General features: G+C 36.3%; 2 pseudogenes; both read left to right on the top strand.

The window, feature by feature from the left end:
* Positions 1-1,748: 1,748 nt before the first annotated feature.
* On the top strand, positions 1,749-13,555 carry LOC116582046 (annotated as a pseudogene).
* On the top strand, positions 7,223-7,317 carry LOC116582069 (annotated as a pseudogene).
* Positions 13,556-15,731: the final 2,176 nt, after the last annotated feature.

The raw sequence follows: 15,731 nt of genomic DNA, 5'->3' as shown, positions 1-15,731 counted from the left end.
CCCTCAGGGAATTATCAAAGAATGAATATATTATATTTTGATTTAAAGAAATGGGCAAGTTGAGAACATGTGGTCCTAGAGAAAGAGAGCCCCTAGAGAAAGAGAGTCACAGTGGGATAAGGATTTCTGGGCAACCAGAAGAGAGCATGAGGACTCTGGATACCAGGTATTTGAAGTGAACTGAAAGCAAACTTTTCTTATTTTAGAATTTGGTTTTGGGCCATCAGCACATAGTGTAGCTTGGCTGTTCTCAAAGTATGGTTTGGGGAACCTTGGAAATTCTTGAGACCCTTTCAGTGGATCCAATAAGTCAACATTTTCACAATATCTGAAGTTCATTTGCCTTTTCCTTGTTCTCTTCCGAGTATACGTGGAGTGGTAAAACAGACTGAATAGAGAAACAGATAGGAGGATCTAGATGTCTTCTACTAAACAAGATATTAAAGAAGTGTGAAATATGTGAAAATAATGGGCTCCTCTGACTATTCTCTTTTTGTTTTGAATGATATTTTTCATAAAATATGTTACTTATGTTAATATGTAATGAATTTATTATTGTTATAAACTGAATTAGTATTTGAAAAATTTTTAGTTTTAATTTTTAAATGTGATTTTAGTATGGTAAATATCAACAAGTATTAATTAAATAAACAAAAGTTTATTTAATTAAATTAAACTAAAATTTAATTTAATTAATTAAACTAAAATTTTTAGTTTTAATTTTTAAATGTGATTTTAGTATGGTAAATATCAACAAGTATTAATTAAATAAACAAAAGTTCCTTGAGGCATTTGATTTTTGAGTATAGTGGACTATTTTTCCAGAGAGAGAGAGCGTGGGGAGAGAGGCAGAGGGAAAGGGAGAGAGAATCTTTTTTTTTTTTCTTTAAAGATTTTATTTACTTATTTGACAGACAGAGGTCACAAGTGGGGAGAGAGGCAGGCAGAGAGAGAGAGAGAGGAGGAAGCAGGCTCCTTGCAGAGAGCCTGATGCGGGGCTCGATCCCAGGACCCTGGGATCATGACCTTAGCTGAAGGCAGAGGCTTTAACCCACTGAGCCACCCAGGCGCTCCAGAGAGAGAGAATCTTAAGCAGACTCTGTGCCCAGTATAGACCCTGATATAGGGCTCTAACTGACAATCCTGAGATCATGATTGGAGCTGAAATCAAGAGTCTGACTCCACTGACTGAGCCACCCAGGAGCTGGATGTGTAATGGGCTTCTGACCCAAATGTTTGTGAGATACTCTTCTTGGTGATGAAGACTCCTCCATACTAGTTTGTCATATGTTCAAGAATTTCCTGTATGGAATGCTGGCACTTGGAATTTTGATATCCTGGGAATATCTTTATGCATGTACTTCTTCAAATATGATTGGGGGAGAAAAAATTTGCTAAATGGTGCCTTTTTTTAATCATTGGAGTAAATATAAAGAAAGATGTTGTCACTGTGGGAGTGGTAGGGAATAAGTAAGAAATAGAAGAATTAAAAAGAAGAAATTGACAGTGTCTAACAGGCTTACTCCTCACTTTCTTTTGGTGTAATTTGAATTTTTAGCCTCTTAATTAGAATATTTAGCCACTGAAAAGATTTTTGAGTGAAATATCAATTTGTATCAGACTTAATTAAAATTGAAAAAGAATATTTGGAACTATAATGTCTCAAATGAGTATGGATGAGCTGTTGCAAGTTGTGGCCTGTCAGTTGAGAACTGGAAATAACTGGATTCCTTGCATTGGTATAAGGCATGGAGGTGGCATTGTGTAGTGATGTGGAGAGTGACTGGAGCAAACAGCAAATGGAGCAAAACCAGCTCATACAGTGGATGATTAGAATTCAGCAGTACTATTGAGAAAAGTTTGCCATATGACTAAGCTGCCCAATTCAACCCTGACTAGAAGATAATTGGCTTTACTTTCAGGTAGGAATAAATTGGATAATCCCACTGAAGGACTCTGCCTTGGTTGGGGTCATATGCCCAATCCTTGACCATGAGCAAAAATCAGAGATGGAGGACCACTACATCAACTTCTACTAGACATAGGATGGAGAGGCAGGAGCAATAGCTCCCCATATGAAGTGATGCCTTATTCCAGAAAAAAGGAGAACAGAGCAGAAAACAAACAACCTTAGTCAAGTCCTAAATAACTTTGCAATTGGATTTTTACAATAACTTCTCCACTGGTCTTTCCGCTTTAGTTATTTCCATCATTACCAGATCAATAATCTCTCTAAACCCATTAAGTCATAACAACTTTGAAGTTTATATGTTGTACATTAGGTCTCCAGGACTTATGTATCTACTGGTTGCCAGCTTGTACCCTTAAACAATGTCTCTCTAGTTCCCTCACCTCCATTCACCACCATTCTATTCTCTGTTTTTATGTTAGAGTCCACCCATAAGTGATACAATATTCTTGGAGAGTGATCTTAATTTCCTTGTTTCCAAGTTGTTAGAAGAACATCTTACTTTTTTTTCTTTTTTCAGCAATTGAAAAACAAATTGTTTTTCCGCAATTACTGTTTGACCTTTATAACAATCCTGTTAGGATTGAATCACCCCTAATAGGTAAGGAAATTGAGGCTTAAAGCATTAGAAAATGTGTCCAAATTCATGCAGAGTGATTAGATAAACCAGCATTCAAATTAAGATATTCCTAATACAGGCTTGCCTGTTGGAAGACCATTTCTTTATATCAACTAGAACATATAGAAAAGTGCTGGGATCATTACAGGTGCTGAATGTGTATTTATTTAAAAATTAATGAAAATCCCTCTATAAAAACAAAATGAAACAAATTATTAGTACCACAAGGCAACATTCACTGCGAAAGACTAGGACAGACTTTTTGTTCCTCACTGATAACTCTGTCAAGCTACTAAACTAATTTCAGTTTTATGATTTGGAAAATGAGCATCATAATTCTTCTTGATGTGAATTAGTCAGGGTGTGACTGGACCATGAAGATTCAAGAGAGTTTATTGGAATGGTCATGAGTCATAGTCATAGTTATGAGAGTTTTGGAAGATAAAAAGCAGGAAGATTAGGATCACAAGACTTTCAAGGTCTTGGGTTATAATGGAGCTGAGAACCTTGGATAGATCCCTGATCTACAGCAACTGTTAATTGTGAGAAAAACCCTCTTCCAGATTACCATCTTTTATTTACATTTAGGCTTTTCTGGGTGACTCTCACTCAGAATTCTCTGATTTCAGTATTATTTCTGAGTTTGGAGGAAGACTGTATCAGTGAAGTACTCATTTGCAAATATCAGAAATAAACTCTGGCTCATTTAAGTATAAGTTTACTAGAAGAAATATTAAAAGAATCTATTACAAGTCTTGAGGACCATACTCAAAATATGCAGGAACTCAGTGAATCTAGGCAGCTTTGAATAGCTGCTTCCTTGATGCTGCTGTGCTATTAACGCTACTGTTACAATGGCTTTACAGAATCTCTACTATCCTCCTAGCTTTGTATCACTTTCTCCAGATCCTAGACCTGGGCAGAATCTCTGATTGGTCAAGCCTTGGTTATGTGCTTCTGCTCTAGCTTCCTGGGAGCAAAGAGATCAGATAACTGCTCTCTCTTTGACTTCTGTAATGGGAAATGTTCCAGATAGAAAGTGTGGGTGCTGCTTTTTTTACTTAATGTATTTTGATTACTCTTTTCTTTGAATTTCAAGATTCCCACTCTTTGAAGAGCTGGGTGAGCTCTTGAGTCAGCCTTGGCCTTTGTCTTTCTATTTCCTTCCACCTACCTACCATGTTATAAAAGTTGTAGTTAAGGTTCTCTGAGTTTGACAAAAGTCCAATGGTCACAACTCAGTTTTGGTTTTAGTGCTCTGCTTACTTTCCAGGTCTCTGGTTTGACTTAGGTTTATAATTCTAATATTTCTTATTTTCTTGCCAGCACATCAAGGTACTTTAAAAAGATTTAAAGATATTGTATCTACTATTTTATCAGTGTGCATATCTTGTATTTATATAATCATACATGGAGAAAGAGGATTTAGGACTAGTTTTTTGTAATTGCGGCGTTAAAAAGAATAAAAGTATACATATGGGAGGTAGTGAAAAAAATGATTCCTGGAGGTGAAAGGAGGAGGAGGGAATATATTTAAATAAACATGCTCAGGTGATGAATCAACAAGGCCAAAGGGCTATTAATCAATGCTCAGTAGACAGAGCCAAATATAAACATCATGATATACTTTATTTGGATTATTTATTGTGAGCTGAGTATTTCTTCAATTTAAGTACTTCCTTATAGAATAATACCCCAAACACACACAGACTGGTGGATGAAAGAGTCAGAGCATAAAAATATGAATATAATCATATAATGATCATATGATATAATAATTATATCAAACCAATAGTATGCATTAGAGTTTAGTGTCATTTATGGGATCAGCATCTATTTGAACTCTCAGCATATCTTTTTGGGCTCTGCAGCCCAAGAAAACCTCCACAGTAGATCTTCATGTTGAGAGCCATGCTGAAGTCCAATGCTAATCCTGAAGTTAACTTCCTTTAATGACAACCAGAAGATCAATGGGAAGAAAGTGTTTCTATTCCTTTAAGTGGTAGGATTAAATTTGGTCACTTCTCACTAAGTTAAAAGAAAGTCTAGTTAATGGAATGTATTGATGAAGAAAACACAATTCAGTATGTTGTCAAATTGTTCTGAATTTGCCATAATGGCTTCAGAGGGACCCTTGACTGAACTCTCATCTCTGTAATTCTTGTGTTGGATTTGTCCGTGTAGGCATGCTCTCTTATGTAAGCATGAACTGCCACACAAACTCTCCATGCTTCTGTTACCCATATTCTGTATTTTGTAAACCTGTTGTGAGACTTTAAATATTTATAAAACTTTTATGTCTAATACCTACTGATGCTAATTGATCTAATAATTGATGCTAAATTGATACAATTCATTGATTCTAAGGTAGGATGGATTTTTCATTGTTCTGCCACTTAAATGATCAACTGAGCAGAATGCAACATGTAGTATTAAATTGCACTGCTGAAACTGCCAGAGGTCAAATACATGCCTTTCTCCTGTAATATATGTAGTCATGTTTCATTAAACCATCAATATGGGAATATATAAATGACTTTTCCAGGCAAGTTACCTCTTAAAGAACTTCAACTTTTTAAAACTTTGACTTGTTTGAATGGAAACCATTTTGAATTGCATTGCCCGCCTCCTGAATTTATTGATAAAAGCACAAGAAAGCATAAAGATTAATCAAATCCATGTTTCCTTAACACACATATTACTCCTTATAAATAGAAGATGTTGAGTAAAATTTAATATTTATAAAATGCCCTCATATTATTAGCATAAAAACTACTATCACACCATTCTGTATGATGAAATATACTCAGAAGTTTGTAAGATGTGGATGGTTCAAACTTCTATTTATATGCTTGAAGAAAATATGGAAAGCAGAGAAGAAAACAAAGATGACTAGAAGCTCATAAGGCAGACATAATTATTTCTTAATAAAGTTAATATGATACTGTCTATATGCTTTTCTAGTACATTCTTTTTTTAATTTTTAATTTTTTATAAACATATAATATATTTTTATCCCCCAGGGTACAGGTCTGTGAATCACCAGGTTTACACATTTCACAGCACTCACCATAGCACATACCCTCTCCAATGTCCATAACCTCACCCCCCTTCTCCCAGTCTAGTACATTCTTAACTTTTTAATATATCATGAACATTATCTCATAGCCTTTGATTGTCTTAATTGACTTACATTCTAATGATCACATAATATTCCATTTCATGGTGATACCTTCATTTTCTTAATCAATCTCCCATTGGAAGAAATTTATATTTTCTCAATATTTAGCTAATACAAGCAATGTTGCAGTGAATATCTTTGTACATGAATCTCAATGGACATCTTAATCAGTTAACATATTTAGCAAGAGTTCATGGAGCACTGACAATATGTTAGGCAATATTCTAGGTGTTTGGAATACAAAAGAGAATAATCCTTGCCCTCATAGACTTTATATGCTGGTAGAAGAGACTGACAATTAAAGATCTAGTCCATAGTAACTACTTTCAGATGATAGTGACATGTTTTGTGAGGCAGTGGCTTGCAAACTTCTTGTTCTCAGGACTCCTTTACATAACTGAAAATTATTGAGGACCCCTAAGAGCTTTTGCTATTATGGTTATATCTATTTATATTCACTATATGAGAAATTAAGCTGAGACATTTAAAAAGATTTATTTATTAACTCATCTAAAAATTATAAACTCAATACACTTTAAATAATAATTTTTATAAAAATAACTGTATATTCCAAACACTCCCAAAATAGTGAGAAAAATGGAGTTGTTTTACATTTTTGTAAAATTTTTTAAGTCTAATTAACAGATGGCAGCTGGATCTCATACCTTTCTATACACAGTCTGTTGTGTTAATGATTTTGGTTGTATTAGAGAAAACTCAGCCTCATATACATATATAATTAGAAAAAGAGTATTTTAATAAGTTTTTGACATATTGATGGGCATTCTTCTTTGATAATTCACATAACTTGACTAGTGGAAGCTTTTTAGAAGTTAGTTCCAGGGACGGCTGGGTGGCTCAGTTGGTTGGACGACTGCCTTCGGCTCAGGTCATGATCCCGGAGTCCCGGGATCGAGTCCCGCATCAGGCGCCCAGCTCCATGGGGAGTCTGCTTCTCCCTCTGACTTTCTCCTCATTAATGCTCTTTCTCACTGTCTCTCTCTCAAATAAATAAATTAAAAAAATAAAAGATTTAAAAGTTAGTTCCAGTGTAGAATCTGAAGCTATATCGATAGACTTTTATACTATTATATTAAAACCCACTATTCTATCTTGAACTTTGAATGGATTTGTTATACATGCATGATTTTGTAATGTTATACATTGGTCATTTTGAAAATATTGGTTTTGACTTATGCAGATCTTCCAAATATTGTCCCACTTTAAAATATTATACTCCAAAATCACGTTCATTTCTATTATCACCAATATCATTAGAAAAGTCTTGAGGTATTGGGAAGCTTTCATCTGGAGATGTATTGTTGGCAATAAACACTCTCCTTGAAGTGAGAGAGCCACTTTATTTAATTTTTGCGAATATGTGCGTGAAATGCCCAATTCTAAATAACCGTAGTTCATTTGCCATTCTTTCAACTAAAAATGTTTCCTTAGAGTGCTCGCTTCGGCAGCACTTATACTAAAACTGGAATGATACAGAGAAGATTAGCAAGGCCCTTGTACAAGGATGACACATAAAAATGTTTCCTTAGAAAACACTGGCTAGGGATGCCTGGGTGGCTCAATGGGTTAAAGCCTCTGGCTTCAGCTCGGGTCATGATCCCGGGGTCCTGGGATCGAGCCCCGTGTCGGGCTCTCTGCTCAGTGGGGAGCCTCTTCCCCCTCTCTCTCTGCCTGCCTCTCTGCCTACTTGTGATCTCTGTCTGTCAAATAAATAAATAAATAAATATTTAAAAAAGAAAAGAAAAGAAAAGAAAAGAAAACACTGGCTAGGGGCACCTGGGTGGCTCAATTGGTTAAGCCTCTGCCTTCAGCTCAGGTCATGATCTCAAGGTCCTGGAATCGAGCCCCACATCAGGCTCTCTGCTCAGCGGGGAGCCTGCTTCCCCCTCTCTCTCTGCTTGCCTCTCTGCCTATTTGTGATCTCTCTTTCTCCCTGTCAAATAAATAAATAAAAATCTTTAAAAAAAAAAAAAAGAAAGGAAACACTAGCCAGCTAAGTTCACAACTCGAATAATCACAGAAGTGATTTTTTAAGGTGATTATCTCAATTAAATGTGCAACAGAAGTGCTTTATGTATTTTTCTCATTTCATCACATAGGAGATTTAAATAACCTGTGCCCAAAGATTGAATTTGATAAATTCAATAATGTATGTTGCATCTTTAAGGTAATCCCTAAGTCTATAGAACATGTTTTCCTATTATGAGTGCTTGGAGGTGAAAAATACAATGACTGTTAGCAGAATTTGCTGCCTCTGCCTTGGTGTGTGCCAAGTTTCCTAGCATTTTACCTGTCATTGCTATTGTAACATCAGTGTAAATGTCAACACTGGAAAAAGCAAGTATGTCTCAGTACTATTATGAAATAATACTTGCTTCAGCCTAAAAGAGTCTTAGGGATATCCATGGGTTGGTGGACCCCATATGGAACACTACAGTCTTGGCAAGCAGTCATAGAGTACCTCTTTCTTTCAAGAACGGTGGTTTATTGCTTTTCATTATTTTAAGATCAGGAGAAGCAGTTATTTAAGCATTTGGTTTAACTTTTGCAATTCTAACACTAAAAAGAGTTTTGATAATTGTCTCTATTGGAGTTTAAAAAACAAAATATGTAATAATGACTATTTAAGAGAATAAGTGTAGCAATAATAGCATAATTTACTGAATGCTTATCATGATCCAAATACTATTGTCAAACTCTACATATACTTCGTTTAACACACAAGGCAACCTTTATAATAGGTAGGTACTATTTTTGTTTCCGTCTAACAATAAGGAATTTAGATAGTAATGGGGTTAAATAATTTATGCAAGTTTCTTTTAGCTAGTAAGTGGCAAAGCCAAGCATCCAACTCAATTCTTTTTAACTCAAAGACCAGTTCTATTCATCACTGCCTCAAGTTACCAATAGAATATTTTATATCCTAATTACCTAAGTGAAAATGTGGTATTCTTCCAAGCATACATGTTAGTTTATCATGGACTTCTCTAAACATAATCATTCAAGTATTATGTCCTCCAGGAAGTCTTGTTGTCTATTTGACCTAATTTAAATTTCCCATTTTAGGATTTTAATAGTTTCATTTATTACATATATCAGTTTCCCATTATTACTGTTATTCTTATCCCTTCCATAGTCTCACTTATTATAAGCTCCTTTAGGTCAAGTATAACATCATATTTAACATCTTATTCATCTCTTAGAGTATATATGGAGATTAATCATTGCAGCAATAGTCTCCTACCCACTAACACTCTGTGAACTTCAACTCAGCTGTGTGATAGTTTGCAAATTGTCATAATCCCTTTGGGCTTCCTGTCTTCAGGAAGTAGAACATATTTTGCCCCTTCCAGGATCTGGTCTGACCTTGTATTCACTTTGGACAACAGAATGCAGCAGGAATGATTTGTGCAAATTCTAGGCCTGGGCCTCCAGGTTCTGTTTTCTCTAAGAACCTTCCCCAGCCACCAGGTGAATAAACGTTATCTAACCTGTTGGTGGATGAAAGAGCCTGTGGTATAGAGGTTAGTCATCCCAGTTAAGCCATCGTAAACCAGCCAGCCCCTGGCCAACCATGCAGCTGACTGCAGTTGTACGAGTGATCAGCCAAGATCAGCTATGTGTGGCTGGGATTGTCAGAGCTACTTTGATAAAGGTGGCTCAAATTGCCAACTCACAAACTGTAAGCTAAATAGAGGTTGTTGGGTAAGTCAGGGTTGGTCAGAGAAGCAGAACCAATAGTATGTGTGTATTTATATGTATGTGTGTGTATACATATGTATGTATATATGTGTGCATGTATATAAGACATATATATAATATATATGATATATATAATATTATATATAGGGTGGATTTATTTTAAGGAATTGGCTCATGTGATTATGGGACTGGCAAGTTTGAAATCTGCAGAATACATTGTTGAACTAGAGACCTAGGAAAGAGATGATGTTTCAGCTTGAGTCCAAAGGTAGTCTAGAGGCAGAATTCCCTTTTCCTTAGACCTTAGTCTTTTTTTCAGCCTTCAGTTGATTGGATGATGCCCACCAACTTACTGGAGAGTAATCTGCTTTCCTCAGTGTCTACAGATTTTCATGTTAATGTTAATCTCACCTGAAAAAATACCTTCAAAGTGATAGACTGGTGTTTGACCTAAAATCTGGGTCCATTGACTAGCCATGTTGACACACAAAGTGACCATCACAATCCCCAGGTTTAGAATGTTTTTTAGGGAACAAAAACTATCTGATCCACTTTGTATCCGTCATCTCTGCTGATATCTGAACCTTGCACTCAGCAGTCTTCAGAATTATTCAGGAAAGAGTTACAAACTTTACTAATTTCAAAAGAGAAAATAATTTTCTTCTCCACAAAATTTTAAGCTTTGAAATATATATTAATAAAGCAAATAGTTACATATGTTGGCAATAATTTTCTATAAACAAACTTCCTCTCTTTGTGACTTTAGTTGAATAAGACATACGTCCAAGAGCAAATCAAAGCAAATATGTAATTGTCTTTCCTGAAAGGAGGTTTGGTTTTTGTGTAGAAAATTATTTTATTTCTTATCTAGTAAATGTTAATTGACCTCCTTCCTTGTTCCATGCCAGACCCTGTGCTAGACATTCCTTCTCAGCATTAATCTCTGCTCTACGGGTACAGAAGTAAACCAGAACATCTTGTTCCCATAGGAGTTCATTCTTTTCTTAAAACAGTTTGCTGTTTTTATGTTCTGTCTCTATTCTGTGTGTTTAAGTACTTTCACTAGAATAATGTGCATTGGCTGTTCTCATGGAAGAAATTGCTCTTTTTTCCCCTCACTCCAAAAACAGTGTAGTATTGAACTGGTCCAGCACAGTCCTTCTTGCCAGTTCTTTGTTTCTTCATTTTGTTCACAGATCTCTTGAGGCAATGATTACAAGCAGTGCATTGTTTGTGTTTCTGCCTTTTGGCAGCAAAAAAGAGTTTAAAAACACTCCAGTAAGGTTATTTCCCGTGCTCTGAAATAAAAGAACTAGATGAAAGTGCTACTCGCTTGAGATCTGCAAACCTTTCCAACTTCAGCTAAATCTTGGCTTTTGGTTCTTCTTCAGTTCAGAAACAAGGGAATCTGCCTTCTTGAAAATTTCTCATTTGACTATAAACATTCTAAATGTATTATGCTATCTTTGAGGCAAAATTTATGTTAGAAAGTAGATCAAATTCTATTAAGAACCACGTACAGGAACCTTAATGTGTGGTTATACTGGCTGAACACTTTGCAAACCTTATCTAATTTAACCCTTATAAAAATTGTGTAAAAATTAGGTATTAAATTAAGGAAAGTGAATAATAATAATTTGTCTAAGGATACTTAGCTAGTAAGTGGCAGACTGGGCATGAACAACTGAGTCTGACACCAAAGTCCAGGGTCCTGTTCACTACATTAGACAGTCTGACAAGATCAACAAACCAGAGCACAGTTTGCAGGTGCTGGTGCACTTCCAGCTCAGTGGTTAAGACCGCAGGTCATAGACCAAGACTTCCTCCGGTCAGTTCTTTGCTGCTTTACTAATTAGCTAGTATTTACTCACTCTGTGTCTCAGTTTCTTTCTCTTTAAAATGAGGATAATGATCTGCCTTTTCCTGGGGTTGTTATAGGGATTAAATGAATTAATACATGTAAAGTGCTAATACTGCTCGACACGTACTAAATACTCTCTAAGTGCTACTTATTCTTGTAAAAATGCATGAATCTTTTCAACAGGATACCCATTTTTGGGTTTCCTGTGCAGCTACATCCATAATCTTACATTTAGTTGTGAGTGACTTTTAGATTCAAGTTGTTTTTATATGATACCAAAGGACCAAAAAAGCCAGTTTGGAAATAAGCCAAACTAAATCCCAAGCCAACGAAAATATTAGACTCATTATTTGATGTTCTGAGAAACAAAAGCAGCAACACTTTTTATAACACAGCTTTTTAAAAGTCTTTCTGTTAGTTGCATAATTATGACAAAGGCAAACATCAATTTATAAGATGAAAAAGGAAAGAAAACTGGTAGGGATGTCAAGACTTTTTCACTGTGGTTCCATACCATGCCCTCTCTAATGGTAATGCAGAGAGTCTTGGAGCAAATTGTGGAGTGGTCAAAATGATAGGAGTTAAGCATGGGTTATTTTCCCAGGAGTGCCCAAGAGTACCTGTGCATCTTAGACAAATCAATTATCCTATAATTCAGTTTTTCCTGTTGTAATTGGTGAATTAAAGTTTTTACTTAACTGCTGCCTGAGAAGGTCTCAGAGCACTTGTCAGTGAGCACCTTCTAAATGGTTTTGATATATAGAGTAGAAACATGGGGCTGGCTGGAGCTTCATCTTTTTTTTTTTTTTTTTTTTTTTTAGAATGTTCAATATAGTAGTAATTTCATTATTATTAAATGTGTATATTTTCAAAAGGCAGTTACAGTTTCAATAACAACTTTTCTTTATACTCTGGAAAATTGGAAAATACAAAAAAACCATTAAGAATAAAATAAAAATCATTGTAACCGCACATCTTATATCAATCTTATATATATTGGTGCATTCATCTCCATTAAAAGATTGTTTTATTTATTTATTTAATTTTTAAAGTTGTTGTTTTAAAGTGTTCATGTGGCTGGATGATTTCTGAAGATACAGGATAAAATGAAAATCTGGTTATTCATGTCAGCCCCTAGAATGGAGTTAAGTGGTCCTTGATGCTACTTATTTGATCCTAAATTAAAAAAAAATATTTTGAGCTGAAATAAAGGTAGAATTTGTTAACCTGAGAGAATACCTCTGAGATTTGTAAGTCAAAATAATGCTGTATTGGCCATTCTGACATGGAAGGTGCTGGCATGCTTGACTTCCCAGGAAACCGCACCAGAGCCAGAGCTGGAGCTGGCGGCAGAGGGTAGCTGGATCTGGAGTGGGAGCCCGAGCAGGAGCAAGAACTGCATCCAGAGGGGGAGGTGGAGACAGCCCACGAGCTGGATTACATGGAACAGGAAAAATTATAATTTCGTATAGGGTATAGGTTGAAGAAGTCATTGCTACTATTCCTACTATTGGATTTAAAGTTGAGATGGTAACATACAAGAGCCTTGGATTCCAACTCCAGGATTTAGGAGGACAGAAACGTATCAGGCCATACTGGGGATGTTATTATTGCACATGTTAATATTGCACAGATGCAATCATTTCTGAGTAGGTAGTTAGGATGGAGACTGAACTGGCATTCCCAAATAAAAATTAGTTGCCATACTGGAAGAAGAAGAGTTGAGGAAATCCATTTTAGTGATGTTTGCAAGTAAATAGGACACCGAACAGGTCATGACTCTCTCAGAGATGGCAAGTTTACTTGGGTTACCTGTGTGGAAGGATGGAAAATGGCAACTATTCAAAACTTCAGCAACCAAAGGCATTGGCCTTGATGAGGCAATGGAAAGGTTCACTGGAACATTAAAGAGAAGACAATCATTCAATCACGTCTGCACCTTTGTAATGAAGACTATATCACATTTCTTTTTGGAAATGTGTTAAATGTGCTTCATGCTACTAAATGTTAAAAATGTGTGATTGTTGACATATACTGCTGACTGCAATATTTGTAATAAATATACAGAGTATTTGGTTGGGAGGGTAACTCATCATGATTGAACCAAATGTTCAGTGTAATGTAAAATCCTTCCTTGCTTTCTTGTCTTAAGTATATATTCTATTTGTATGGAATTCTTATTTAAATTGAGTCCCACCAAAGAATGTACTCTTATTGAGGAAAAGACCCTCCTATTTTTGAATTGCAGCTGCAGTTTGTTTGCATAAATACTAATAAATATCTTAACTAAAAAAAAAAAGGCTGAATTATCAAACAGTTTAAATAATGATAATGTGAAGAGGAGTTGTAATTATGCATAAAATATCATGATTGTGTTACTTTTGGTTAGGCAGTTTCCTGCTGGGGGTTCCACTTCTAGAGGTGGTGATCTTTGAGGACTGACAACCCTGTGATAAAATAAAGACATGAAGCTTGACAATGGGTCTTGGAGTTCAGGTGCCTTTGGGGCACCATCTCCAAGCCCTTGGGGGAATATCTAAACAAACTTGTGGTGTAACCCAACCTTTTCTATAAAAGATAAGATGTATGTCTCTCATGAATGGCTGGCAATGTCAGATTTGGTTGTCCAAGTGGCAATAGCAGTGAAGTTACAGTTATCATCTGAAGCCACACCTGCCCTGAAGCCACATTGTGTCTAATTCTCAATAACCCCTTCTCTTGAGCTAACAAATAAGCACAATTCTGCTTAAGGTTAGATTTATGAAAAATAACTCACTTCATTTTTTTTTTCCCCATCCACTCTTCTGGGAGTCTATGGAGAAGCTTAACAATGAAGATTTTGTATAAGGCAAGGTGGTATCAAACTTCCCCTTTTGGGGCAGTCTGTGATGAAGTCTGTTATGCCAGCCGGCAATTATAACTTCTGCTTGCTTTCCCAGAGCAAGCCAGACCCTTTATTTACCACAATCATAACAGACCAGCCTATCCATTATGTTTCTAGGATGTCTTAAGAGTTCAGGGCCAGTGTGTTCTTCACAGCACAATTCACGTCCGTAATTTGGAATGTCTGAGATACTCTCATAGGAAAATAAATTACAGTGTCAAGTTAATGGCTTGTACCTGAGCTCAGAGAATGAACCGTAAGGTCAGTCAGGGCAACAGGTGTGGGCTATCAATGCATTTAGTAGGTTATGCTTCCATACACAGTGCCTCAACATTGGAACATAAACTTCTGAATACTGGACATGATAAAGGACAACTTATAACTTTTTGTTTGTCGAAGGTAAGAAATAGACCATGAACACATTATCTCTGCAAGTGCCTCTAATTCTTCCAATGATCCCGACACAGAGGAGGAAGGGAGGGAGGATGCTAGAGACAATCGGGAGAGGAGGGCATGGTCTTCTGTCCCATTTAACTTCTCTGTGTGTCTTTAGCCTACTTTTCTATCTACTGAATGGACTAAGACAGAGTCCTAGGAACTATTTGGTAGCATGTTCAAAGCAAAGTGTATTAACTCTGTGAGGCACATACGATACCTGGTCTAACACCCAGCCAACAAAGAGGCAGGTTCTGACTCAGGAGCCATTGATACCGGGGCTGAAGAACTGGGTCTACTGACCTCCAGACCAGACCATTATGTTGTTCCATCCTTCTGGAATTGAAGCAGGAATGGATTTATTTTTCAATTCAGTTATTGTATTCTTTGGTTCTGTGACTTATTTTTGTCACTTTCTTATATTTTCTCTCTGTTGGAGTTCTCACTGTATTCATTCTTCTCCTGAGTTCAGTGAGCACCTTTTATGACCATAACTTTTGAACTTTTTAAAAATCAGATAAATTATTTATCTCCATTAATTAAGGTTTTTCCCCTGAGGTTTTATATTCTTTCTTTTGGAATATATCCCTCTATTTTTTTCATTTTTCTTGACTCTCTGTGTTGGCTTTTATGCATTAAATAGCCACATCTCAGTTTTAAAGGAGTGACCTTGAATAGAAGATGAACCTCATCGTTTCATCCTGACCGAGATCTAGGTTGTCTCTCAAACATTTGTGATTGTTTAAGTGGCCTATTATATCTTTAATATACCCTCAACCCTGTAGTGGAGGGTGTGCCAAGCCCAGTCAGTGTTCCAAAGGGAAGGATGACATTCAGCATCTAGATTCAGAATGTTTGGAATCCAGACCCTCAACAGATTTTAAAGTATGAAAATATATATAGTCCTGTGGGACAACAAATGTCTACCCTGCTCGCCACAAGCGACAGGTGAACTGGAGTTCCCATGGGTAGCAGTGGCAAAAATTGGGGCTCCAGAAGAGTGTATAAACTCCTATCTCAGAGATACAAGCAAGCTGTAGGGAAGCAGAGAGAGAGGGC

Source organism: Mustela erminea, chromosome 21 (genome assembly GCF_009829155.1).
Source record: "Mustela erminea isolate mMusErm1 chromosome 21, mMusErm1.Pri, whole genome shotgun sequence".
NCBI classification, from domain to species: Eukaryota; Metazoa; Chordata; class Mammalia; order Carnivora; family Mustelidae; genus Mustela; species Mustela erminea.
The sequence above is the reverse complement of the archived record's forward strand: the minus strand, read 5'-3'. Positions and strand labels throughout refer to the sequence as shown.